The sequence below is a fragment of the Hyperolius riggenbachi genome, chromosome 5 (genome assembly GCF_040937935.1).
Source record: "Hyperolius riggenbachi isolate aHypRig1 chromosome 5, aHypRig1.pri, whole genome shotgun sequence".
Classification (NCBI taxonomy): Eukaryota; Metazoa; Chordata; class Amphibia; order Anura; family Hyperoliidae; genus Hyperolius; species Hyperolius riggenbachi.
Window position 1 is genome coordinate 221,784,382 of NC_090650.1, and position 27,976 is coordinate 221,812,357.

Consider the following 27,976-nt stretch of genomic DNA (forward strand, 5'->3'; position numbering starts at 1 on the left):
TATATACATGTATGTGTATATATTTCTGTGGCGATTTGCAAAGTATGCGTATTTTGTGTACCTGATTGATGTTCACAATAAAGGACCCTGCCATAATCCTAATCCAGTATCCCTACCATGGTCTACTACTGACTTCAAGGGGAAGCCAATTAACCTAACCATTCATCCTGTACTATAAAAAAATGTTCATTAACTTACTGTATGCAGAACTGTGTGGTCTGCCTGCAGGCCTGGCTGACACTGAACTGGTTAATGCACTGTGATCCAGCTCTGCTGGCTTCTACTACAGTCACGTTTTTATGAATGGGATTGAAAGCATGTGGCTCTCACATCACAATATAGCTTTTTGCTCTTTAATTATGTATTTTTAATATGTAGCGCTAGGTATGGTGTAATGTGTATTATCCCTGTATTATCCTAGCAATAGCAATTGTCATTTTGTAAATTATAATTGTTAAAGCCCCATGCCAAGGCCATAGTTAACATTTATATAACAATGCTAGCCGAATTTCATTTTTTAAAATTGGCTTATAAAAATCATAAACACTTTGAATGATTGAGGACCATTTCTTTTATGCTGCCTGTGCTGGCCACACAAATGCCATCATATGTGATCGCTCTGGCTGAGAGCACACTTGTCTGTGCGGAAAACTAGGTGTTTTCTGCCATGTGCGTTTCTGCGTTTTTCTCTGCGTTTTGCATTTTTGTATGCAGCTGCGTTTAGTGTTTGCATTTTTCATGTATTTGCGTTTTGCATTTTTGTATGCGGTTGCATTTAGTGTTTGCATTTTTCATTAATTTGCATTTTGCATTTTGTAAATGATCTGCCGTTTTTAATGGGTAAAATGCACTTTTTTTTTTTGTAAAGAAAAAAAAAAGTAATGCAATTTTCCCCATAGGAAAGCATTGTATGCAAATCCCGTGCTATTCACATAAAGTATGCGGGAATATCCAACACTGCAATGCGGCCTATAGACTTTCAGTAAAGTGTGATTTCACATGCTTTTTCTGCTATGCTTTAAAAGGCACGCGATTCAAACTAGTGTTCTCCCAGCCTAACGGACTGCATGAATTCAAATTGATATTTCAAGTGGTCCTGCACTCAGCATCTGACCTCATCAACAACACACTCAAGAAAGGTGCTTTGCTTCTCTACAAGATCTAAGGATTCCAGTAAGATTTTGATCTGGATCCCCAGTGCTGTGTTGGGCATCAATAATTAGCCCCAACTTCGGAATCGCAATGGGCAATGGCATTGGGCCGCTCTCATATCTATGGCTACCTCTAGATAGTCAGTTTATTGGTTTTCCCAACGAATTGAATAAATTAACTGGAAAACTAAAAAATGCTGACTATTTTAAATCAAATCACTGATATTTAGATCCTTGCATTTTATTGATATCTTTTGATCCATTTATGTTTCTTTATAATAATTTTAAAATCTGTTTGTGTTGAAATGACATGGCAATCTATGGCCATGTGGTGGCCATTAGATCATTTTATGTAGACTTGGCATTCTGTAAATGACTTTGTAATCCAAAAATGACATTTTGCCCTTCCTGTTTCATGTTCGCTTCAGACTTTAATTCCATAAGATACATATTTTTTAAAAAGTCGATAATATAAATGCAATTTTATTTGCAAATATTCAATTATACCACTGGAATCATTTAGGGAAAGAAATGATTATGGTCACTGAAAGGTCATACTCTAGATGCCTATTACATGTTGCATGGTGTTTCACCTGCTTGGCTGTCTGCAATAAAGGCCATATTATTGAACTAGTGATGCTAGTTCAAGATGGATTCCCACACACACACATTGATGCTTCTTGGTCACTGCAGCCTTAGAAACTCCTATGAATGAAATATGTGTCATGCACGCCTAAAATTGTATTTACACTCATTACAAGAGACATCCTGTGAGATGCAAAGGTTTTTGGGTCACACAGACTAGATCTGGTCACAGATGTGAATAGCCTTAATTGAGAGATGGACATTTGGCTGCTTTGTTTTGCAAATAGGGATGACATTGTTAACTGGAAGACCAGCTAATGGATTTGAATTTTTGCTCTTTCACTTGTAATGAAAGGCTCCCTTGTACATCAATAGTTTTCTGTTTAACAATGAATATTTTGTGTTTTCAAAAGTTGAGCAGCTGAAAAGTGGATATATTTTATTGTTCAGTTTTTATGCATTCACTAACCATTAGCTGCTGTAAGAAAATCTTTAATGTGGAAACAAAATTGCTTCCTACACTTTAAATTAAACCGAAAAAAAAAATCCTGCATTTCTTTAGAAGCGGCCTATTATCTTAGCCAAATAGTTACTCATTTGTTTTAAAATCTGTAGCTGTGTATACAAACACATTCACAATGCACAGACATGCACACAAACACATACACAATGCACAGACATGCACACAAACACATACACAATGCACAGACATGCACACAAACACATACACAATGCACAGACATGCACACAAACACGTACACAATGCACAGACATGCACACAAACACGTACACAATGCACAGACATGCACACAAACACGTACACAATGCACAGACATGCACACAAACATACATAATGCACAGACATGCACACAAACACATATATAATGCACAGACATGCACGACATGCACACAAACACATACATAATGCACAGACATGCACACAAATACATACACAATGCACAGACATGCACACAAATGCATACACAATGCACAGACATGCACACAAATACATACACAATGCACAGACATGCACACAAATACATACACAATGCACAGGCATGCACACAAATAAATACACAATGCACAGACATGCACACAAATACATACGCAATGCACAGACGTGCACACAAGCACATACACCATGCATAGACATGCACACAAATAAATACACAATGCACAGACATGCACACAAATAAATACACAATGCACAGACATGCACAGACATGCAGACATGCACACAAACACATACACAATGCACAGACATGTACACAAACACATACATAATGCACAGATATGCACACAAATACATACACAATGCACAGGCATGCACACAAATAAATACACAATGCACAGACATGCACACAAATACATACGCAATGCACAGACGTGCACACAAGCACATACACCATGCATAGACATGCACACAAATACATATACAATGCACAGACATGCACACAAACACATACACAATGCACAGACATGCACACAAACACATACACAATGGACAGACATGCACACAAATACACAATGCACAGACATGCACACAAATACATACGCAATGCACAGATATGCACACAAATACATGCACAATGGACAGACATGCACACAAACAGATACACAATGCACAGGCATGCACACAAACACACAATACACTGACATGCACACAAACACATACACAATGCACAGACATGCACACAAACACATACAGAATGCACAGACATGCACACAAATACATACACAATGGACAGACATGCACACAAACAGATACACAATGCACAGGCATGCACACAAATGCATACACAATGCACAGGCATGCACACAAACACACAATGCACTGACATGTACACAAACAGATACACGATGCACAGATATGCACACAAATACATACACAATGCCCAGACATGCACACAAACACATACACAATGCACACAAGCACATATACAATGTACAGACATGCACACAAATACATAAAGCCATGTTGTTTGAGTTAGGCCTCTTTTACAGGGGAGGCTGAACTGCCATCTGCCGGCCACCAAGCGCCTTTTGGCTGAAATTTCATGCAGATATCATCATGAAATAATGATGATAAGGTAAAATTAACGAGGTTAGGGTTAGTATCTAAAAATGGCTGATTTGAAAAGAGATAAAAAGTATTTGTAGGCCAATGCCGAAAGTATGCATAAGCTTTCCCATTCCTGGAGTAATCTATTACTTGGCAGCATACCGGGTTACTCTCATATCACAGTCTCTGTTGGGGACCCTATGGAATGACTATGCTACATGCACATGTGTTGCATCCTTACATGTAAGCAAGATGAAAGAAGGTTTGAGAATAATCCATGGAATGTGTAAATATGAACAGGAGGAAATGATCAATAGGATTCCATGGGGATGATTCACAAAGCTTACTTATTTTTCACCTAACTGTAAGGAGAGAGAATGCATGAGGTAAACAAATAAGAAGAGATAAGTCATGAGATAAACAGATAAGGGCCACTTTATTGTAGTAAAGCTGCCATGCACAGGGAGTTACCAATAACCAGGGCCGGCCCGCTCATGAGGCGGGGTGAAACATTTGCCTCAGGCGGCAAACTTCAAAGGGCGGCACCCGCCTGGGGGGGGGGGGGGCGGCCGCCGAGCCGGAGGGGTAGCGGGCAGGTCGGGGGTATTGTGCCTAGCGGTGGGGAGGGGGGTCGGACCCCCCCTCCCTCGCCTGGGTCCCCCGATCTGCGCTCCCCTCCAGCCTGTAATTAGTAAGCTGCTGCCAGAAGAGGCACGGGCGGGGAGGTCTCACCTTTTCCGCGTTCCAGCGAGCGCTCCACTGACGTCACTTCCTGCATCGCCGCCCACTGTATTGTAAGTGGACGGCGATGCAGGAAGTGACGTCAATGGAGCGCACGATGGAACGCGGAAAAGGTGAGTCCTCCCCGCCCGTGCCTCTTACGATCTGGCAGCAGCTTACTAATTACAGGCTGGAGGGGAGCGCAGATCGGGGGACCCAGGCGAGGGAGGGGGGGTCCGACCCCCCCTCCCCACCGCTAGACACAATACCCCCGACCTGCCCACTACCCCTCCGGCTCGGCGGCCGCCCCCCCCCCCACTTTATTGTAGTAAAGCTGCCATGCACAGGGAGTTACCAATAACCAGGGCCGGCCCGCTCATGAGGCGGGGTGAAACATTTGCCTCAGGCGGCAAACTTCAAAGGGCGGCACCCGCCTGGGGGGGGGCGGCCGCCGAGCCGGAGGGGTAGCGGGCAGGTCGGGGGTATTGTGCCTAGCGGTGGGGAGGGGGGTCGGACCCCCCCCTCCCTCGCCTGGGTCCCCCGATCTGCGCTCCCCTCCAGCCTGTAATTAGTAAGCTGCTGCCAGAAGAGGCACGGGCGGGGAGGTCTCACCTTTTCCGCGTTCCAGCGAGCGCTCCACTGACGTCACTTCCTGCATCGCCGCCCACTGTATTGTAAGTGGACGGCGATGCAGGAAGTGACGTCAATGGAGCGCACGATGGAACGCGGAAAAGGTGAGTCCTCCCCGCCCGTGCCTCTTACGATCTGGCAGCAGCTTACTAATTACAGGCTGGAGTGGAGCGCAGATCGGGGGACCCAGGCGAGGGAGGGGGGGTCCGACCCCCCCTCCCCACCGCTAGACACAATACCCCCGACCTGCCCGCTACCCCTCCGGCGCGGCGGCAGCAGCTCTGCCAAATTTGCCTCAGGCGGCAAAAAGTGACGGGCCGGCCCTGCCAATAACATAGGAGTACCCCACCTTAAAAAGTATCTGAAGGTAAAAAAGTGCCCCTAGGAGTACTTTCCTTGGGAGGGGGGAAGCATCTGCATCCTAAAGAGGCTCCCCCTGTCCATACCAGAGGGGATCCAGCGCTGGGACCCACAAGGGCTTGTCAGCTGTGTGCACAGACGCAGTAGCGGCTTTCTGATGGGCTCCAGCGGAAATTGCAGAGCCAGATTATGTCCGCTCTACTGCAAAGTTGATTCGTGCCTGTGCAGTAGAGTGGACCCGATCGGGCTCTGGTGTTTCCACTGGAGGCCAAGCTGGATAATAAACAGCCTGTTTATCTTTTTTTTATTTTGCTGCCTTAAAAAGTTATTTTTTAATTTGGGTTGAACAATTCTCATCACTAGCAAACCCTCCATAAGACTCACAAGTGAATGTTTTAGGAAAGCCAGTTATAATGCCAGTATGTTTTGTTTTGTAAAATGGCTAACCACTTACACAACATGCCTCCAAAGAATTGTGAATGTGCTAGGAAATAGATGAGGTTAAGATTAATCTCCATGCAGTATTTTTTTGACATACACATATCTTGGTAAGTGAACATAGAGGGATTATGATAGGCAAACACTTTGAGAGGCACGAAATATACGTTTAAATGAACAAGAATTTAGTGGATTCAGGCTTTCACAGTCCAGGAATACTACTAAACTGTAAAATACTTTTCTTTTGTTATTATAAATACTTTTACGTGAACCAGAGGTGTCAAATATGTAAAAAAGTAAATACCTAAGGAGAGAGAAGCTAGCTGCAGGTTTACAAGCATCCTAGTGGCCCATACCAGGAAGCATATTCTAAATCTTTGAACAAGGTTTGCATTCGCATTTGCCATGATGAACTGTGACAGACACACAGATCAAAGCAAGTAAACGAGAAAGGGGGGGTTATAAGTGGTTGCTGGATAGATTTTCATACTAGGGAAACAGATGTGTCTTGTGGGGGGGAGAGACTCTTTAACAGGATGATCTACATGGTAGAACAGAAGAGCTCACTTATAGGATTATATTTCCTATCCAATCTGGAAACCCCCTATAGAAGAGCTGAAGTCTGTGACCCAGGCTGGGGGAAGCCTGAGTCAACTGGCTCCTTACTTGCAATCCTGTAAAATGATGTAAGTGTACCTCTAAAGGTGGCCATACACTGGTCGATTTGCCATCAGATTTGACCAACAGATAGATCCCTCTCTGATCGAATCTGATCAGAGAGGGATCGTATGGCTGCCTTACTGCAAACAGATTGTGAACCGATTTCAGCCTGAAACCGTTCACAATCTGTGGTGGTGGTGTTGCCAGACCAGAGCGGAGAATAAAGCAGAGACCAGGGGAATCGCGCCGGTCCGGAACAGGTAATGTATACCCGATGTATTGCGTCGGTCATCGGGCATTCGAACGCCGCTATCGACGCACTCCCGACCCGCCGGCGATCGAGAAAAATCTTCCGCACGGACGGATCGACGGAAATCGATGGGAGCGATCGATTTCGGTTGGAAATCGATCATTCTGTCAGCGTGTGCGTGCCGATTTCACAGCCGATTCGATCACTGTGATCAAATCGGCCGTTTATCGGCAGGAAAATCGTTAGGTGTATGGGCCCCTTAACAGGGTTAAAGGAAATCTGAACTGACAGGGATATTTCTTTGGCTGCAGTAGTATGTGGACCATACACCTAATAAAAGCATGTGGCTAATCCAGTGAGTCTTCAGTCAGAAACATTGATCTTCATGATTGGGCAGCACGGTGGCGTAGTGGTTAGCTCTCTCGCCTTGCAGCGCTGGGTCCCTGGTTCGAATCCCAGCCAGGGCACTATCTGCAAAGAGTTTGTATGTTCTCTCCGTGTCTGCGTGGGTTTCCTCCGGGCACTCCGGTTTCCTCCCACATTCCAAAAACATACGGATAAGTTAATTGGCTCCCCCTAAAAAAAAAAAAAAAAAAATTGGCCCTAGACTACAGTACTTACACTATATAATATAGATATATGGCAATGGTAGGGATTAGATTGTGAGCTCCTTTGAGGGACAGTTAGTGACAAGATATATATATATATACACTGTACAGCGCTGCGTAATATGTCGGCGCTATATAAATACTAAATAATAATAATAATAATAATTGTTCAGGGTCTATGACTGAAAGTATTAGAGGCATATGATCAGCAGAAAGTCCTGGTAAATAGCATTGTTTAAAAGGAAATAAATGTCAGCTTCCAAATCCCTTTGAGTTCAGGTGTCCTTTAATCATCATTGTCTACACATCAATGTGCACCCAGTACAACCACTTATGTTCACATTGAGTAATAAGGCATTCATAGATGTTTAGGCCCATATCCACGCTGTTCTGAACTCAGCTGTGGCGGACAATAACGACCACCATGGCAAAGAATCCGGCAGCCAGACCGTCGTGTGAACAGTGGGCGCACAACGATTGCTAATGATCCTGCATGTAGGCTTTTTAGCAATGCTTGAAGCCCGTGCACCATACAACGCCATTGTTCTCGACACACCTCGTCTGTTGGAAGCTGCTCCATGAGCTCATTTCTCCCTCCCCCCTCATAGCAACAAATAAGCCGTCAGCCAGAGGCAGATGACATGTATGTACAGCATTGTGTGCACTCTGTTGCCATGCAGGGATCCGTTCTTGATCCATAGGGCGACAGAGATCCATCAGATCATCTCCAGATGACTATGTAACTTTAAGCAGTATTTCCCTTTCCATATGGACAAATCTCTTTGAGTTTTCAGTTTTCCAAGCAAACATGGCCATGGATAAGTTGGTTATCAAGTGTATTTAGTAAGGACTTGTGCATTCATAGCCATGCAGTGTTCCATTGACATATCCAGTTATCAAAGAAGAGAGCACAGCCTTCCCATGGATGTATCCATGCACTTAGGGGTGAGGTAAAGAGTATTTACAAAACATTAACCCACTTCAGGTTTATCCAGTATATAGTTCTGATCATCCCTAGCCGTGCTATTAGCTAAAATTACCATTAGTTCATCATAGCAATAATTGTGAGATAATGTGGTAGTTGCAGACTACACATTTCTACTTTCAATGTCAACTGTTGCAACCAGGTAATAACAAACATTTCAAAGATGTTTGTGATGCAGTATTCTCTAAAGGATAAGACATACACTAGAAATGTGGATAGTGGAAACATAGATAATGAAAAAAGAGATTGATGTTCCTGTTCTGGATATTTCTGCTGAGAGTCTGTTTTTTTTTTCAGTGCTTGATGGACATAAATTAATGAACACAGACGCCATACAGGATGGGTATACAGTGACATGTTCAAGGATGTATATTGACTTTTGTCAATACTAGGTCTATATGACATAATATGGGTTTGGAAATGAGTTCATTATACTGGCAACCATTGCATTTATTTATGGTTTTTTTTCCAATACTACTGACATGGACAATATTATTTCACATAAAGAAAAAGGCAGGACTTCATTTTTCCATTTTTCAGATTTTGATGATGGTCACTTCTGCTGATAGATTTTATTGTACTAGCTGCATGACAAAATCCAATCAGATTCAGCTGAATATAAATGTAAGTGGCATGTGGGACCATTATGATCATATGACATCTGTGACAAGTTTCTGGTGGACATTGACAAGCCTGGGAAACCTCTTTGTGACCCTACTGAGCAGATGTCATCTAGGGTGTGGACCTTTCACACAGGGGACAGACTGACTTATGTTGGTGTGTGAGTTTTTTTAGAAAAGGAAGCAGCAGAAACCTCTGCTTCCACTGTCACAGGTCATACTGCCAAATATGGCCACTTTCCATGAGTTGTGGAACATGGTGTCTGCTTGTTACTGGGTGTAGGATTGGTATAAAGCTACTATTTTAGGTGCTACATTGATGGCCTAAAGTAGTCTTTTGTAGGCATCCATAATGAATGTGGGTTAAACTGGACCATCTGTGCTTACTCTACTCACATTTTCACTGTAAAAATCTGCTGTCATATTGTCTCCACTGGAGCTTGCAATTCCACAGTTACTGGTTCAGGCTTACTTTGGCACACCTCAGTGGTTGATTCACATTTGGTTAACGCCATTTTTCAGGCTGCTGAATACATGATCTTTCCACCATGACTTTTGCAGTATATAACCCGTTAAATTATTATAATAACAGAATTGAGTCTATTTAGGTCACTTTTCTTTACCATGAAATGCCCATACAGCTTAATTCTTAGCAAAATCTTCCATTACTGAATATTGTGTACATCAGTCTTTCTTGATTGTTTCTCAGGTTTTATAGAACTCATCACATTTATATGCATTTAGGATAGTTTTGCACTGGGTTGCATCAGACAATATATGGAAAATACAATGTGATTATATTGTTATGGTAGTTTCACATAGGCGTGTTAACTTAGCAGTGTGGTATGATGGAATCCGCTGGAATAAGGCAAGGCAGGTTGTGCAGTACTGGATAATATGTGCATTTCCAGTTGCAGTGAAGCATACTTTTTATGTACTGTATGCTTTAGGGCCTGTTTCTACAAAGTGTGAATTTGCAATGCAAATATTCACATTGAAACTGTAACCAATGGAGTAACTTTCATTGAATGTGAATTTGCCATTGCAGTGTGATGTAGAAAAATATGGATTGCCTGCACCACACACCCATTTCCCATACAATGATTGATAGCCACATCATTTTCATGTTAACATTCACGGAAACCACACGGAAATCCACATCCAGAAAAAGGGATGCAGAATGCAACATGCTAGTGGAAATAGGCCCCTTTTGCATGCGTCACATCATTACAATCCTGTCTGTGCTAAGCATTGCTCCAGTGTCAAACCAGCCCTAAATAATCCTCCCACTTTCCTCACACCCTTCACTGCACTTTCAGAAGACACAGTGGCCTCAATTCACTAAGATCATGCTGGAGATAATAAGGCAAGAGAAAACTTACCTCCACACAGTAAGAGAGTTATATTATCTCTTCATTCCTTATGTTACCTCTTCTGTAGTTAATTTACCTCCTCTGTAGTTAAGTTACCTCCTCTGTAGTTATTTTCACACGCAGTTAATGAACAGCCTGGCTTTAACTCTGGAGTTATTTTAAGGATTAAAGAGTTAACTTAAAGGGAACCTAAACTGGGAGGGATATGGATTTTTCCTTTTAAACAATACCAGTTGCCTGGCAGCCCTGCTAATCTCTTTAGCTGCAGTAATGGCTCAATCGCACACCTGAAACAAGCATGTAGCTAATCCAGTCTGACTTCAGTCAGAGCACCTGATCTGCATGCTTGTTCAGGGGCTGTGGCTAAAAGTATTAGAGACAGAGGATCAGCAGAAGAATCAGGCAACCGGTATTATTTTAAAAGGAAAAATTCATATCCTTCTCAGTTTAGGTTCCCTTTAAAGACAGAAGAGTTAACTTTAGGTTTGCCTGAGGTAAAATGTTTCCTGAATACTACATGCCTTATCACCATGGTAACAACTCTAGAAGAGTTATTAAAGACAGGAGATAAGCTTAGTGAATTGAGGCCAATATATTTCACTAGAGACTGTGTATTAGTTGGGTGTCTGTAGGTCATACATACAAAAAAAGCCAAAAGGAAAATTAGGCGCCATGTAATATTACCAATATTATTCATTACCGATTGTAGAATATCTGTAATGTTACCAGTATTCTACTATCGCCTTCCCTAACTTATCTCTCTCATTAACCTTCTGCTTTGCTACACCTAATATTAAACACCCCTCCCCCCATCAACTCCTAACACTAACCTCTGCTGAGTTCAGCTACATAATAGCTGAACCACCGAGGACCAGTTACTTACCCCCACCCAACTCTGTGGGCTGAAACTGAACTGTTGTCACTCCTAACAGACATCCGCCGCTATTTTAAACAGTGCCACTATTACTGCCACTATTTAGAGTTTGTGTACATTGTACCTAAACTCTGTGAGCTGAAACTTTGTCCTCTTTGATGATAGGGGAAGTTCAGCGATATAATAGTCGAACTCTTGTTCTTCTGGTGCCCACATTGTCCAGTTTTTGCAGCCACAGATGCAATTTACAATGCAATCTATGCCAGTACCCAAGTTTTCAGGTGCACTATGCACCCAAATTGTTTACTTCTCTCTGTGGTGCATTAGATCTATCCCAGAAGTTTGCATGAGTGCCCATTCATAAGGGAAAATATTATTAGCCATGAGGGATACTCCCAGACTGAGGTAAAGGGCTTTTAGAAGCCCCCCATATGCTCTCGACTTCCTGTGTTATATACACACATACCATCAAGTCACATTGTCATGACCACAGCTTACCTCTGATGTCAGGGACACACAGCCAATAAGTAAATACATGTTGCACGCAAATGTTTTAAGATATATATACTGGGTTGTCAGCAAGCTGCCAATGTAGCAACTGTATCTGACGCTGTGAGAAAGCATGATTTATCAAAGATTGAGCTACTTATTCTGAATAATAGCAAATAGTCTAGTCATAACAATTTCACTTGGATATATAAATACATATATTTTTATGTATATTTATATATGTAAACACATGCTATATTATGTTTATTCTCTATGACTTATCTTTCTTTGGCAAGTTGCTGTTTTCTGTTCCCTGTGACATTTTGCTAAGTGCGACCTGCTGAGCCTGCCATGCTTACTCTTGACACACCAGACATTGTGTAAACACAATCGACATACCCTGCTGGGCTAAGTACACTGAGCCATGTGAACACATACCAACGAAGGGATCTGTAGGATAATTTTGGTCAACGTTGTCCAGGAATTTAAGTGTTCAAGGACATTTAAACAGACCTCTTCATCTATAACGCGTGTCTATTAATAATTGCTGGATTAGAGATCTACACAGAGATCTGAAAGAAAATATTTTTTTTATTGACACCAATAATTATACCTTTTTACAGCAAATTCATCATTACAGTTTATTCATACTTTCTTAATTCATCATTACAGTTTATTCATACTTTCTTAATGGGTTCTAACTGCTAAGAGAGAAATATAAGAATGAATGTATCAAATAATTGCTTTTGCAATATTTTGTTTTAGCATTGCAACATTTTGTCTGTTACAGGCCATTTTCACAGTAGCAAGTTCCATCGCTCTCTGTCACCGCTCATTCACTGCTCCCCTGTCGCAGTGGCCATTAGTCTCTATGAGACTGGTCACACTACCTGTGGTGTAATGTGATGCGGCAGAAGTTGTGCGCTTGCGAGTTGTATGAGATCGCAAACACGCTGACTGCAGCATTTTCAGAGCTTTTGCGAATGAAGGTATGCAGGGGAACAAATCGCATTCCTTCAAATTCCTTTAAAATTCAGAAAATAGCCTTGAAAGTGTTTAACAAATTGCAACCATTTAGAGTTTGCGATCTGCAATTGCTAGAGGGTTCCAGCCCATTGACTGCGTAATATTTGAGGTTGGAAGAATTATCTAGCTGCTCCTAAGTGCTTTAAGTATTTAGAAGGTCTAGCATCAAATTACACAAAGCAGAATAGTCTTGTCCTTTCTGTCAGCCAAGCGCTTTAGGAAACTGGGCGCTGTCTGCCTCCTTTACTTTCACAGTAAATGCTGAATAATGCCTTTCAAATCAATCTCACAAGGATACTGTTAAACTTTTATATTTATATTATCTTGCTAGCGTATAGTATAAATTATTTTTATATGTTCAGCAACTTTTTAATTTTCTTTGCTGTATAAACCACTTATAAAAATAGTTCTCTTTGAGTAGGGCTTGTGATTTTTTTTTCTCTTCAGTTGTTCCCAATTTTGACAAAGTATCAGGCAAAGGAAAATGGGTCGCTTGGGTTTTAGCATTAAGCAGGAAATCCGTAGCAACCAGGATTTAACTCAGATGCAAAGGTTTATGCACTGCATTTAGTTAATGAAGGTTGGAGATAGGAAGTGTGTGTAGACATTCATGCATACATGTTATTGTACCCCGTCACGGGAACTACAGAGAATAAGGACGACTAAAAAACATTATAGTTGCTGGCATTACAGTTAGATTTTCACTTCACTGATATTCAGATGTGTGATGTCTGTTAAAACAACATACACAGATCTGTGTTTTATATATGCAATGAAGTGAAGTTGTATGAGTCATCAGTGATTAAAAACAGACATACTGCAGTTCAGAGTAGTTTTTACTATTTTATTATTTACCGTAATTTGGGGAAAAATATACAGTATGTAACCTATATGTAATCACGGTGTAATGACGACCAGTGCTGTAGCTAAGGAGTGCGAGTTTCACTTTGGTTCCCCTCAAGCATTGTATACATAACAACATGGAGCAGCTATATGACATATGACATGACACCTATATGACATATGATATGCAGCGCCAAGACCTGCCAGGGCAGAGAGGTGTAAGCAAGGAAGGGGAACAGTTTGCTGTTGATTATTACTACAGTACCATCCCTTTATGGTAAACTCCAAGGGACCAGGAAAAGTGGTTTAATATTATCAGAAGTTTGCTATATCAGAATTGGTCATACATTGTATATTTATACAGACACTTTTGCTGGGACCTGAGGACTGAGTTTTCTATATCCAGAGGATTACTATATCAGAGTTTACAATAACGAGAGTCAATTGTATTCAAAGCACATTAAGAGGCAATCATTACCAGCATAGCACAAAATGAAGGTCTAATACAGCTGTTAACCACTGAACGACTGTGTCACGCCAATTGGCATGAACACGGTGGCTCGGCCCAATTGGCGTCAAGTCCTGGGGGTGTGTTTTGCAGGAGACCACGCGCGCTTATGCTCTGCTCCATCATCAGTCTCCCAGCGGCGATCTCCATCTAATTACACTGTACAGTGCTGCGATCTACAGCTTCGCTGTACTGGAGACAGCCGTGTCACTGGGCTATCCCCCTGGGAGGCTCAGGAGCGATTGGCTCTCATAGGCTGATGCCTATGACAGCCGGTGATTCGCTGACGGGGGGAGGGAGGGGTGAAGACAAAAATAATTTAAAAAAAAGGTACATTTATTTAAAAATAATAAACAAAAAAATACACAAATACATAAATAAATATTGGGGTAGCAATCAGAGCCCACCAACAGAAAGCTCTATTGGAGGGTAGAAAAGGGGAGAAGATGTATTTGTGTGCTGCGTGGTATGGCTCTTCAGCAAGCTTTTAAAGCTGCAGAGCCCAAAATTGCAAAACAAATAGCCTGGTCACTAGGGGGGTGTAAGCCTACGGTACTTAAAAAAGTGGACCCAAACCAAATATTTTTTTATTCAAAATATTTAGTTGCACCACTCTGACACATGCAAAGATAAATAAACACTCATTTAAGCCTATGAGCATTTCAGTGCATGCTTTTCACCTTTCTCTTTTCATAACTAGGGTTATACAGGTGGCAGCCATTACTTCTGAGCTTAGTAGGAGTTTTTAGATCATAGTTGTGTTTGTCATCAGCTACCCTCCCTCACAGGGGCGTCGTCTATGTGAAATCTCACACAAGCTGAGATCACCTCTGTGACATCATCAGTTGCAGCCTGTGTTTTATTTTTGTTTTTTATCTCCTCCACCAGTCTGCAGGATTCTGTCCCGGCAGTATGAAAGGAAGGGAGGGGTTCCTCCAATAAATGTAAAATATTTTATATTTGTCATCATGCAGCTAAAAAAAGGCTGCTATTTATTATTATAAGTTTCTGAAATCTTGTATTTTTAATTTGGGTCCACTTTAAGAGGTTAAAGGAGGGCTATGCCACTGGTGACAACCCCCTGCTTACACATGGGTCAGTCCATAGGTTAGATGCTTAGGTACCATGCTTTAAAACAAAGGCAATTATAGCAGCAGATTTTCATTTGCATATACAGCATTGATATGCATAGGCCTGCCACCGCTCAGTGGCGTTCTCCCTGCTGGATAGAAAGTATGTCACTGGAATTCCTGTCATTCTGCATGTGCGCTGTGCTACGCTCCGTTGTTTACACATGACTGTGTCGCCATAGACTTGCATTGCTGCTGTATAATGCATTGGACTACCAGGGAAATTATATATAGGGAGGACTGCTAGATCACTGCAGAATAAGAAAAGGGGAAGGTAAACGCTGCTAGTCCACTCAGAAAGACTTTAAGTGAGGAGGGGTACCACTATTCCACCAAGACAGACAATAAGGTGTGGGCAACCATTATAAGAGGAACGGGAGACCACCAGAGAAAACAATAAGTGGGAGGGGGAGCCACTAGACCCCTAGGAAATATAATGAGTGAGGGAACTGCTAGATATAAGGGAGAGGGGCTACCACTAAGGAATACTATACTATACTATACAATGAATATTGTATGGTTGGGGGGGGGGGGGGCGGGAAGATATGTGATAACCAATGCAAGGTGTTTGTAAGAAGGTGGTGAATTTTGTACATCACTAGTATGTAGCCTATGTTCAAAAAAGAAACACTCCAGGCAGGAAATAGACAGGAGGCCCACACGATCCATTCAGCCGTCGAATTGCTGGAAGCAAGTCCCTTCCAGTTGTTCTAAACACCAACTGAATGTGAGCACTTTTAACTACATATTTCAGCAACTGACACAATGTGGCCAAATACTGCCCAGTGAAAAAGTGTCACGTCACTTCTAGCAGGCAGCTGTGTCTAGTTCAGATTTGGGTGCTACCCCACTGCCCATGCTGGACGCATGCAGCCACTTGCAAGTACCCAGCAGATAAACAAGAGAAGTGGTGGACTTACATCTATTTCAAAGTGTGCTTATACAGAAACCTTGCAAGAGCGAATCCAAACTCACTACGTATCCATATCCAAAATCTCAGTACAATGTGCCCTGTGCTTGACAGGTTGGGCTGAAGCATTAGCAAGTTCTATGCCTGAGTGACTTTTAGTGCCACATTACTAATGTCTATTACAACACTTTTTTTCTTTGCAAATACAGTAAAATGCATTTAGACTGAATTTTCACTTTAAATTTAAACAGATTAGTCTATTTTATTCAGGTTTAAGCTACTTTAATCAAATGAGTTTTTTCTGTTTAAATAGTTACGGTATTTATATTTAAATCTTAAAATCCTCATAGCACATCTGCTAAGTGCAGTGGGAGATATAAATATTTCATTCTATACATTTCAACTAATGCCAACTTTTCAGTGCAGATGAACCCCCATCTTTAGCTTTGGCTTTTAATTAACAAGGTACAGCTAATTCGAGGGAGAGATGATTGATGCTGTGTGACATTCATGTGTAAAGCTAGAGTACCTGCGTATTCTCACCCTAACATAAGAATAGGACTACTTGGGACAGATTCAGTAAGGGCCCGTTCTCACTAGGGTTATTAGCGGGTGATTCCCGCTAATTGCCGAAGTGCTGGCATTTTTTAAACTATATGGCATTGATCTCACTGCCGCGATTGCCGCCAATCGCGGGCATTCTGCAATTAACGGCCGTCGCGAAACTTGTTGCCTGCAGCATTTTGCCGAGATTCTCAAGCGATCGTGGTACAGTGCTGAAACAAGCGCTGAGCACAATCGCTCTGAATCGCAGGAGTATTCAGTGATTTTACTGTGCTAATCGCAGTAAAATCACCCACGCAAAACAATAGTGCTTGCGCTTTTAAGTGTGAATGGGCCCTACAGCTATGTTTCCACTAGTGCGTTGCGATTTCGTTGCAGAGAACGTGTTTAAGAATTTGCGTGCAAATGCAAGTTCATATGCGCATTTATGCATATTTTAACGCACAAATGCATGCAGTTTTTTAACTATTTTAGTGCCTGTGTGCTTTTTCATAAAATTTTATGCGAAAGCATATGCGAATTCGCATGGTAAACCGCATGATGAAAACGCAGGCAATTTTACTATTGATTACATTACAGGCAAATCGCACACTATGCGTGCGGTGTGCAAATTCTGATGGCTCTGCTGTGCAGAATTTTTCTGCACAGCCCTGCGCGCAGATTCTATTTGTAGTGGAAACAGGCCCTTTGACATGTGAATCTGCATGCGGAAAATGCATGTGAATTTGCATTAGTGGAAATGGGCCCTAAGGAGAAACATATTCATTTTGTTTGGTTTTTCATTACCCTGAACCTGTTTAGTTATTGGAGTTGAAAACAGGCATATTGCTAAAAAATGTTTTGAAATGAATCAAGCCCCTTGAGTTTTATACCTGACCTGTTGTGTCTATTGAAATGTTCTGTTTTTGTCGTATATGATACAGGAATGCTCTGAGTTTTCCTGTCATCACATAATCATGTAGACAGAAATATACTTATCTGTCCCTTCGTTTTTGTTTTATTTCCTAGAGCAGCGACAAGTTTTTCCACTTGGTAGTTCAAACATAATTTGCTTTAACCTTTTGCAGCCCATGTCACGCCGAAGGACGTGGCCGCGGCGGCAGCCCCAGGACCACCTAACGCCGATTGGCGTAAAGTCCTGGGGCCAGCTAATGTAGGAGATCGCGCGCACGCTGCGCACGCATCTCCTGCTTGGGGGGTGGAGCTCCGCCCCGCCTTCAGAGGGAGGGAGGGAAGGGTTTTAAAGACACAGTTTTTTTTTTTAAAAGCAGGAACAATAATATTTATCATTAAAAAAATAAATATGGGGGGAGCGATCAGACCCCACCAACAGAGAGCTCTGTTGGTGGGGAGAAAAGGGGGGGGGGATCACTTCTGTGCTGTGTTGAGCGGCCCTGCAGCTTGGCCTTAAAGCTGCAGTGGCCAATTTTACCAAAAATGGCCTGGTCACTAGGGGGGTTTAGCACTGCGGTCCTCAAGAGGTTAATAGCTTGTACGCTTCACCTATAACCACGATGGGTAGCATCACTGATCTATAGCAAGGAACGGTAATAGAATCTTCAGATTTGGGAAAAAGAAATCAAGATTGGAATTTCAGCATACCAATTAGTTAATTAGGGAAAAATGTTATCTGTTTCATTTCATTAACAATGTTATAATGTAGGCTAGGTCAACTGCATGGTCAGATAATTACCATATTAAGGGCTTGATTTACCAATTTCACGCGCAATCAATTCGCGATTGCGAGCGAAAATGCGTGCAAGACGCAAAATTGCGCGCAAAAACACTAGCGCGCCCGTGATATGAGTTATCACAGTTTAGTGAATCAAGCCCTAAAAGTGATCTTTACTTTAACCCCTTTCATGTTTCCCATCTTCCGCTGCTGTGACAGCTCTAGGATCGGGCTCCTATAGCAGCTGTTCTCCCAGGGTTTCAGGGTGTATTGATGCTATGCATATTGCAACTTGTGAATGTAGTGTTTATAGAACTGTATGGGCATGTTCACATCCCTACATTAGAATGGACTAATACTATCCAACACACGCTACCTGCAGTGAACTTCTGAATAACGTGTACATTAATGAGAAAGTCACTACAGCAATCTTCATGCTCTGAAAATGATGTCCATGTTAAAGTGCAGCCAGTGACAATACTTTTTCACAAACTTTTTGGTACTTTTTCAGTTGCAAAGAGCTGGGTTTCTTCTCACCCCATAACCAAATTTCTAAAATGGACTTTTCAGCAGTGATGCCTCATTCATATAAATAGGTACCACGCTCACTATGGTATTCAGTGACATATTTAGAAGTGCGGCTGGAGTTGCCATTTAACAATGGCATATTAGACAGTGCAATGCTTCTGACCTTTTCACAGTTAAAAGGAAACAAATGGTGTTATTAGTTACCATGAGGTCAACATTGTGAAATGCTAGAGGAGCTGTGTATTATGTATTCATGCATGGCATGCAGCGGCAGTAGTGAGATTGTTACATCTTGTCTTTGACAGGGGAGCTGCTAGAGTTTTAGCCAGAGTCCACTGTAACAATAGGGATTCCCTTGGATTATCCAAGGATTTTGTTCTGCTGAAATATAATTTCTTTTTATAGCTCCTACACATAAGGTCACCCTCACCCTCTTCCTCTCAGCTCCTACCTCTAGGCCTATATGTTAGCCACAAGTCTATTTATAACCCACCAGAAGACAGAGCAGTTTTCAAAAGAATTGTTCTCTGAAAGCCACACGAGACATTTTAACATGTCTTATTAAGTTACAACAGGAATAGATGGATGGAGTTTGAACAGAGAGCAAGAGCCCATCCAAATATGCCCCATCATTTTAAAAGTGGTCCGAGTTATTAAAGGAACCATTAAGGGAAAAAAATGATTAGAATTTAATAGCATCTTCTTTTTCCTGGTGAAGTAACATTGCTTGTAAGTCCTGAATAATTAAAGCAATGCCTTGACTATGTCAAACAGCATGCGCCTAGATCTGGTAGATATCATAAGCATCGGATAAATCTAATTAGTATCCCTATATTATCCACAGAAATCAAATTAGCAGCCCAGTTTAATGTTTGACTAATGTCTGCAGGTATTACAGAAACAGTATACATATATACTGTATCACATATATTTTATGAATCCATTATCCTAAGAGATAGTATCCATGGTGCATCTGCTGTTTCTTTGTGTTCCCATGGGGGCTACTCTAGTAAATGGAAATGCATTTGTTGTTTCATATATGTGATTATCAGATGGGCTGATTTTAAGCTTCAGCCCAGTTTGTTATGGACTATATTATCGTTTATATTATGTCCATAGCTAATCACATGCATGTGTGTGTGTTGGAGTTGTAATTACCTTGCATCAATAATATCTGTTTTCCAAAGGCTGCAGGGTTTTCACGAATCACATGAAGGACATGGCAAAATTACCTTTGTTCCTGTACTTCCTGTGTGGAAGACTAATGTCTGCGCTGAGCACCTTCATTACAGTAAGCTGAGTTACCGCCCTGCCCATTTAGCACACTGGATATGCTCTGCCTCATGTGAGCGCCCACAGACAGAGGTGAATGAATCCCAATTGTGCCGAGCATTCATCTATGAGAAAATAATTTGCATTAAATTTGCATGCAAGGCAAAATTATTAGCATCTTATTGACCATCTCTAGAGCAGAGTAACAGAGGGGGCTGCTACATCCACCATACTAACAGTGATGAGAACGGAGTGTAAATAGAGTCAGAGTGTTACATGAGGATAGGCTTAATTTAAAGTAAACCTAAATGTTTGACGTTTAAATCTCCCAGGTTTGCTTTAAATAGCTTTCCTTGACTACAGGGTCAAGTTGATTGGACAAAATGTATGCATTTCTGAAGGAGTATACTTACATTTGTACTGTGCATCTTTTTGGACCCTGTAAAGACGATAAAACAACAATCCTTGGCTGATGTGCATACCATTGCTTTATTGCATGGTACTATATTAGTATATTTTTGGACACATGTTCATTAATTTCTACAAGATAAAAAGGGGCAGATTGCATTGACCTACATTTTATATAGGTGTCTGGGCAAGTGTTGGTGGATACATTTATATTATGTACAGGACTGTATTTTAACCAGTTTACCCCCGCCCGTACGAATTTCTCCGTCCCTTTTTCCATCCTTTAACCCCCAGGGACAGAGAAATCCGTACTTTCCGCGCTTCCGCCGCTGCCCGTGCTCCCGCTCGTAAACACGCCGCCCCCGCCGCTCGCCTGGAGATCAATGAACGGGAAAATCCATTCTCGTTCGTTGATCTAAGCCCCGCAATGATCCGCTGCTTTTCCGCTAAGCAGCACAATCATTGTGAAAAAAAAAACGTACCCAGCCTCCTAGTACTTCCTCCAAGCGCCCGGAAGGACGCTTGGAGGTCGCATTAAACAAAAAGTTACTGTTGCCATCTTGAGGCCAAATAGTAAAACTACACCCTAAATCATTTTTCACATACAAATTCATTACTTATACACAAAAAAATTAACTCATTACCTCCCACACTCTCCATTTTTTTTTTTTGTAATTAAAACAAAATTAAAAAATGTGCAATAAAAAAAATACATAAATAGTTACCTTAGGGACTGAACTTTTTAAATTTTTATGTCAGGAGGGTACAACACTGTTACTTTATAAACTATGGGCTTGTAATTAGGGATGGACGCAAAACTGAAAAAAATGCACCTTTATTTCCAAACATTGTGATAGGGACATAATTTAAACGGTTTTATAACCGGGACAAATGGGCAAATACATTTTAAGGGTTTTAATTACAGTAGCATGCATTATTTAAAAACTATAATGGCCGAAAACTGAAAAATTAATTTTTTCCCACATTTTTCCTATTTTCCCATTAAAACATATTTAGAATAAAATAATTCTTGGCATAATGTCCCACCTAAAGAAAGCCTAATTGGTGGCGAAAAAACAAGATATAGTTAATTTCATTGTGATAAGTAATGATAAAGTTATAGGCGAATGAATGGAAGGAGCGCTGAAAGGTGAAAATTACTCTGGTGCTCAAGGGGTAAAACCCCTCAGTGGTGAAGTGGTTAACAGAACCCTTTATGTTGAAGTTGGATGTTTACATAACTTGTGTTTTAAGCATGTTTAATGTCCCACAATGTACCCATTATTTTATGCAGTCCTTATTATTCTTCCCTGTTTCTGCAATAACCCCATTAGTGAGTATGGAAGCTTTGAATACCATGCAAGTACAGGTACCTGACATGGAAGCAGCGGAATAGCTTGTATTACAAAAGCTGCAGTTTCTGCGTCCAGAAACTTTCAAGCCTGTCCTAGTGATGGTGAGGGAGAAATGTTTTCTTCTTCTTTTTTGGGGGAGGGGGGGGGGGGGCTAGCAGTATCAAGCACATTGATTGATTCAGCAAGACTGCAGTGAGTTGCGTTCATGACTGCTGGGTACCACAGCTTACTGGATACATGATATATGAAATTAGGCACACTTTAGCTCACTTGCAAGCCATTGTGTTATGACCAAGTTCCGCTTGTTATCTGCTGTTGCCGACTGAGCTTTCTGGATCAGTAGCCACAGTGCAGGAATCTGGAAGAGGTGCTACCGCAAATGAGGAGGGAGAACGCCCACACCATAGGTATTCTCTCTCAGCTCTAGTCACCAAATCCTATAGGTCTATTGTATCATCGATGGGAGAGGGACACAACCTCCACTTTATACCAAGTACTGTGCCAACTGCTGGTGTGCATGGGAGTGCTTGGAAATATATTCTGGCCTGGTGAAGCACTCAACAATAACAGGCAAGGGTTTGTGGTGTTATTCACTATCCCCACAATAAACATTCAGAAAAGCTCCTCTACCTTGGGTCATAATTAGTCACAAGGGTGTTATAATCACAGGGCTATTATGCTAAGTACACACCATGCAGTTTTCTGGCAGATTTACCTGCCAGATCAATTATTTCCAACATGTCCGATCTTTTTTTTAAATAGTTTTTTTTAATCGATTTTTTGTTCAGTTATATGAAAATTGATAAAAAAAAAAAAGATTAAAAAAACTATAAAAAATTATCCGAAAATTGAAAAATGTATCAAAATTCAGATTGGACATGTTGGAAATAATCGATCTGGCAGATAAACCTGCCAGAAAATTGTATAGTGTGTACCTTAGCATTAGTAATATCTTATTATCAATACCTTGCTTAGAGATTTCAGGATTCCTATCTAGGACCATAATCTTGATCTGCTGCTTGATTGCAGTTTGGCTCCTGTCTTGTTGATTGTGGACATGTATTCTGCTTGAAGAGCTACTGAAGGGGTGCTGTCAGCCCTACTTATATTTATAGAAAGCCCTCAGACATTCACATTTTTGTTATTGTTTAGTTGCAATGGTATAATACATGTGTACAATAAACAGAATATCTTCCAACAAAAGCTTCTTTGAGGGAAAACATGAACTCAAATCGGCATTAAAGGCATCAAACAAGTTTATTTCATGAACACCATAGTGTGAATGCGCAATACAATGTTTGCTTTCTTTCACTACTACAGGAAGCGTAGGAAATTCAATAGGTGAATATATGGAGCTGTTTAGAAGAATACAATGGTTCCCACTTATCACCTCAGAGACTCATAAGCCTTTTTGAAAGCCATATCTTCAAGGTTCAACAACTGAAAAGTATTTGTTTCTTTATGAGTCAATTGATAATAAAGCTCATCAGTATCCTCCAACTGTTTTGAAGAACTTCGCTAGCGTACATAAATAAATGACTATTCGGTAAATTACTGAATTACTATTCAATCAGAATAGCTAACCATTGATGCCAAGCAGCAATATGTAATTCCTTACAGAAGGCAAAGGGGCACAAAGCAAACTTCGGCTAAACTAAGCTGATTGCCCAGAGCAACCCAATGGGCATTAGCTGTTAAAGAGAAAGGATGTGTAAACAGTTGCAGCTTTCAAGACTCAAAACAATCATATGATCATGATGATGTAACTTTGCAGATTGTGTACCGGTGTCCCCTGATTCCCATCAACTCATCATTAGCGATGGGCTGTGCTGAAAATCCATCTGATCACTATTGTAATTTCCTGCTCTAGCCATTTCCCACACTTCCTCCCCCTTTCTGTTCCCTAAGGCCTATGGCCCACTAGAGCGCTTTCAGCTGCACATTGGGATCACTGGCCAATTTTAGGGCAAGTCAATTAACTTATCTGTATGTTTTAAGGATGTGGGAGGAAATGTAGTGCCAAGAGGAAACCCACAGTGCACTGCCATCACTGATGCAGTGCCCACTGGAAAGTTACCAGTGGTGTGCTACTTACTGGCTTACTACCTTACTTCCTGCTAAGCCTCTCATAGATGGTAATGCCTGGAGGAAGCAGTCATCTGATGTGCTTATGATCTGCATAATGCTGGCGAGATGTTTTCTTTTTTAACTACCTAACGACCGAATCACGCCAATGGGCGTGAACGCGGCGGCAGCCCCAAGACCGCCTAACGCCAATTGCCGTCAAGTCCTGGGGCTGCAGTTTCCCAGGGAACGGCCGCGCGCATGTGCAATCGTTCCCTGACGTTTTACGGAGCGAGTCTCCATGATCAGCCTGCTAGCTGTGATCGTGGCTAGCAGGCCGTTTTCCGGCGAAAGGGGAAGTAATTTCCCTTTGTTTACCTTTTGTACAGCGCTGCGATCTCCTGCAGCGCTGTACGTCTGACACACGGCTGTCCCCCGGATTGGCTGTCAGATGGCGCCCTCTCATAGGCTGATGCCTATGAGAGGCGGGGATAAGTGCTGATCGCCGCCCATTAGGAAGGCACAGGGGGGATGGAGGGAGAGGGAGGAAGGGAGGAAGGGAAAGGCCTCCCTTTAGAGCAGCATTAAAAAAAACAAAGATCGCAGCAGCGATCAGAGACCTCCGTCATAGTGTCCTGTTAGGGACACTAAAAGGAGGCCAGATGCAGCTGTGTGCTAAGTTGCAGGGCAGTGCAGCACCCTGACCAAGCTGCACAGCCTGTGTGCTGCACAGCCCTGTATTGTGAAAAATAGCTTAGAGATGTTCAAAATAAGCGTATTGAAGTACCAGTAAAACATAAAATATCTAAAATAAACAAATACTCTGGAAGAGACACCATTACACATAAAATGATTAATGAGAAGGCCTTACAAATAAATGCATAACAGTTACAGCTACAGAGAAAGTACAGTGCACTCCAGGGCTTAGTTATAGCCATATAAAACCCTGCAATCAGGCCGAGGGGATACAGGGGATTCACAATGTCTGGATGTGACTTATTAAGGCAGTGAAAGTGTTTAGCCACAATTTTTAATATTTAAATGTATAACTTACTGAAGCACCCATCCACATAGTGGCTGGATAGTGTAATGGTTAAGGGCTCTGCCTCTGACAAATCTCGGCTCTTCCTGTTCAGTAAGCCGGCACCTATTCAGTAGGAGTTCTTTCACAAAGACTCCCTAACACTGCCACAGCCGCGTCCAAGAGAATTCACCGCCGGGAGATGCAGCCGGTATGGCTTATCCTGCTGCTGCACAAGTTTCCAGCGGCGTTAAATATTATTCCCCCTCTAGGTCCCTGTGGATAGTGGGGAATTGTGTAATTCGGCTTCCAGCTATTGCTGGAGGCCGAATTACAGTGTTTTCAAGGTAACTTCAGCTCCGTCTTCTGACGGCGCCGAAGTTAATGACTGTGCGCCGCTATAGCCGTAATTCCTATTACGGTCTATGGTGGCGCTGGCTGCGCCCAAGTCTCCTGCGTTGCATTTGCAGTGTTCGGCCACAGCCTATTTAGTGTGCTCTAGTGGCTGCCTCACAAGCGCTTTGAGTCCGACAGGAGAAAAAGAGCTATACAAATCAAGGAATTATTATTATTATCCATATGTCTACAAATGTGAATAATACAAAGTAGTATTCCGAAGGATCAGGTCATTTAGAACTGGTATTGCTTTTGAGATGGGATCTGGAAGCCAATCTTTTGTTATGAGCTCTATCAGCTGTAGCTGTTTTCAACTATGCACAACTGGTCTTTCCATTCATATAAGAGTAGAGTAAAAAAATAAATAAATAAGGAGGGCCATATTGTTGGTATTTCTGAATATTTACATTGGTTAACTTATATATGTTTCAGTTTCTTTATAATGATATTAACCACTTCAGTCTGTGAGTTGTTTTCACCTTATGGACAAGAGGAATTTTCACATTTCAGCGCTTCTCCCTTTCATTCCCCAATAACTTTATCACTACTTATCACAACTAAATGATCTATACCTTGTTTTTTGCCACTTATCGGGCTTTTTTTGGGTGGTACATTATGCTAAGTATTATTTTATTCTAAATGTATTTTAATAAGAATAATAATAAAAAATGGGAAAAATTCTATATTTCTCAGTTTTCGACCATTATAGTTTTAAAATAAAAAGTAAAACTGGATAAAAGCCACACATTTTATTTGCCCATTTGTCCCAGTTATTGCAACGTTTAAATTATATCTCTAGTATAATGTATGGTGACAATATTTTATTTGGAAATAAAGGTGCATTTATTCTGTTTTACATCCATCACTAATTTCAAGCACATAATTTAATAATAATATACCCTCTTGACATACTGTACATATTATAAAAAAATAAGTCCTTAATGTCTGTAGGTGTTATTTTTACTATTTGGCCACAAAATGTCCTTGTGCATTATTTTCTATTGTATACAACAATTATGTTACATAGTCAGGTTAAAGTGGATAGTTTTATATCACAATGTTTTAATAGATTTGACATTTGATTTTACTTTACTAATGATAATAGCAACACATAAAGGGTTTCAAGTAATACATAGTTTTGTGCTGCTGTATTATTATTATTATTGTTTTAATTAGGTATAAGTGAACTTAAAGTGAGAGGGATATGGAGGCTGACATATGTATTTCCTTTGAAGCAATAAAAGTTGCCTGGAAATTCTGCTGATCCTCTGCCTCTAATACTTTTAGCTGTAGACCTTGAACAAGCATGCAAATCAGATGTTACTTAACCACTTCACCACTGAGGGGTTTTACCCCCTGAGCACCAGAGCAATTTTCACCTTTTAGCGCTCCTCCCATTCATTCGTCTATAACTTTATCATTACTTATCGCAATGAAATGAACTATATCTTGTTTTTTCCGCCACCAATTAGGCTTTCTTTAGGTGGGACATTATGCCAAGAATTATTTTTTTCTAAATGTGTTTTAATGGGAAAATAGGAAAAATGTGGGGAAAAAAATAATTATTTTTCAGTTTTCGGCCATTATAGTTTTTAAATAATGCATGCTACTGTAATTAAAACCCATGAAATTGATTTGCCCTTTTGTCCTGGTTATAAAACCATTTAAATTATGTCCCTATCACAATGTTTGGCGCCAATATTTTATTTGGAAATAAAGGTGCATTTTTTTCAGTTTTGCGTCCATCCCTAATTACAAGCCCATAGTTTATAAAGTAACAGTGTTATACCCTCTTGACATAAATATTTAAAAAGTTCAGTCCCTAAGGTAACTATTTATGTATTTTTTTTTATTGTAAATTTTTGGATTTTTTTTTTAATTACAAAAAAAAAAAAATGGGGAGTGTGGGAGGTAATGAGTTAATTTTTCAAGATGGCCACAGTAACTTTTTGTTTTAATGCGACCTCCAAGCGTCCTTCCAGACGCTTGGAGGAAGTATAAGGAGGCTGGACACGTGAGTTTTTTTTCACAATGATCGCGCTGCCCATCGGAGAGCAGCGGATCATTGCGGGGCTTAGATCAACGAACGGGAATGGATTTTCCCGTTCATTGATCTCCGGGCGAGCGGGCGGCGGCGTGTTTACTAGCGGCGGGCGGCGTGTTTACGAGCGGGAGCGCGGACAGCGTCGGGAACGCGGAAAGTACGGATTTCTCCGTCCCTGGGGGTTAAAGGATGGAAAAAGGGACGGAGAAATCCGTACGGGCGGGGGTAAACTGGTTAAAGAGACCCTGTGAAAAAAAAAAGTCCCCTGGGGGTTATCCACCTCGGTAGGGGGAAGCCTCAGGGTCCCAATGAGGCTTCCCCCTCCGCTGTAGCTGCAGGCAGTCCAGCGCTGGCTCCCCCGAAGTGTCCCAGAATCCTCCCTCGACAAGGTTGACAAGCGCTGATAAGCGCTGATTTATTTACCTTTCCT

General features: G+C 41.4%; 1 protein-coding gene across 10 annotated transcripts in view; it reads left to right on the forward strand.

The window, feature by feature from the left end:
• Positions 1-27,976, forward strand: part of LOC137518602 (poly(rC)-binding protein 3-like) — a 1,088,021-nt gene that overhangs the window by 809,220 nt on the left and 250,825 nt on the right. The window lies entirely within an intron of this gene.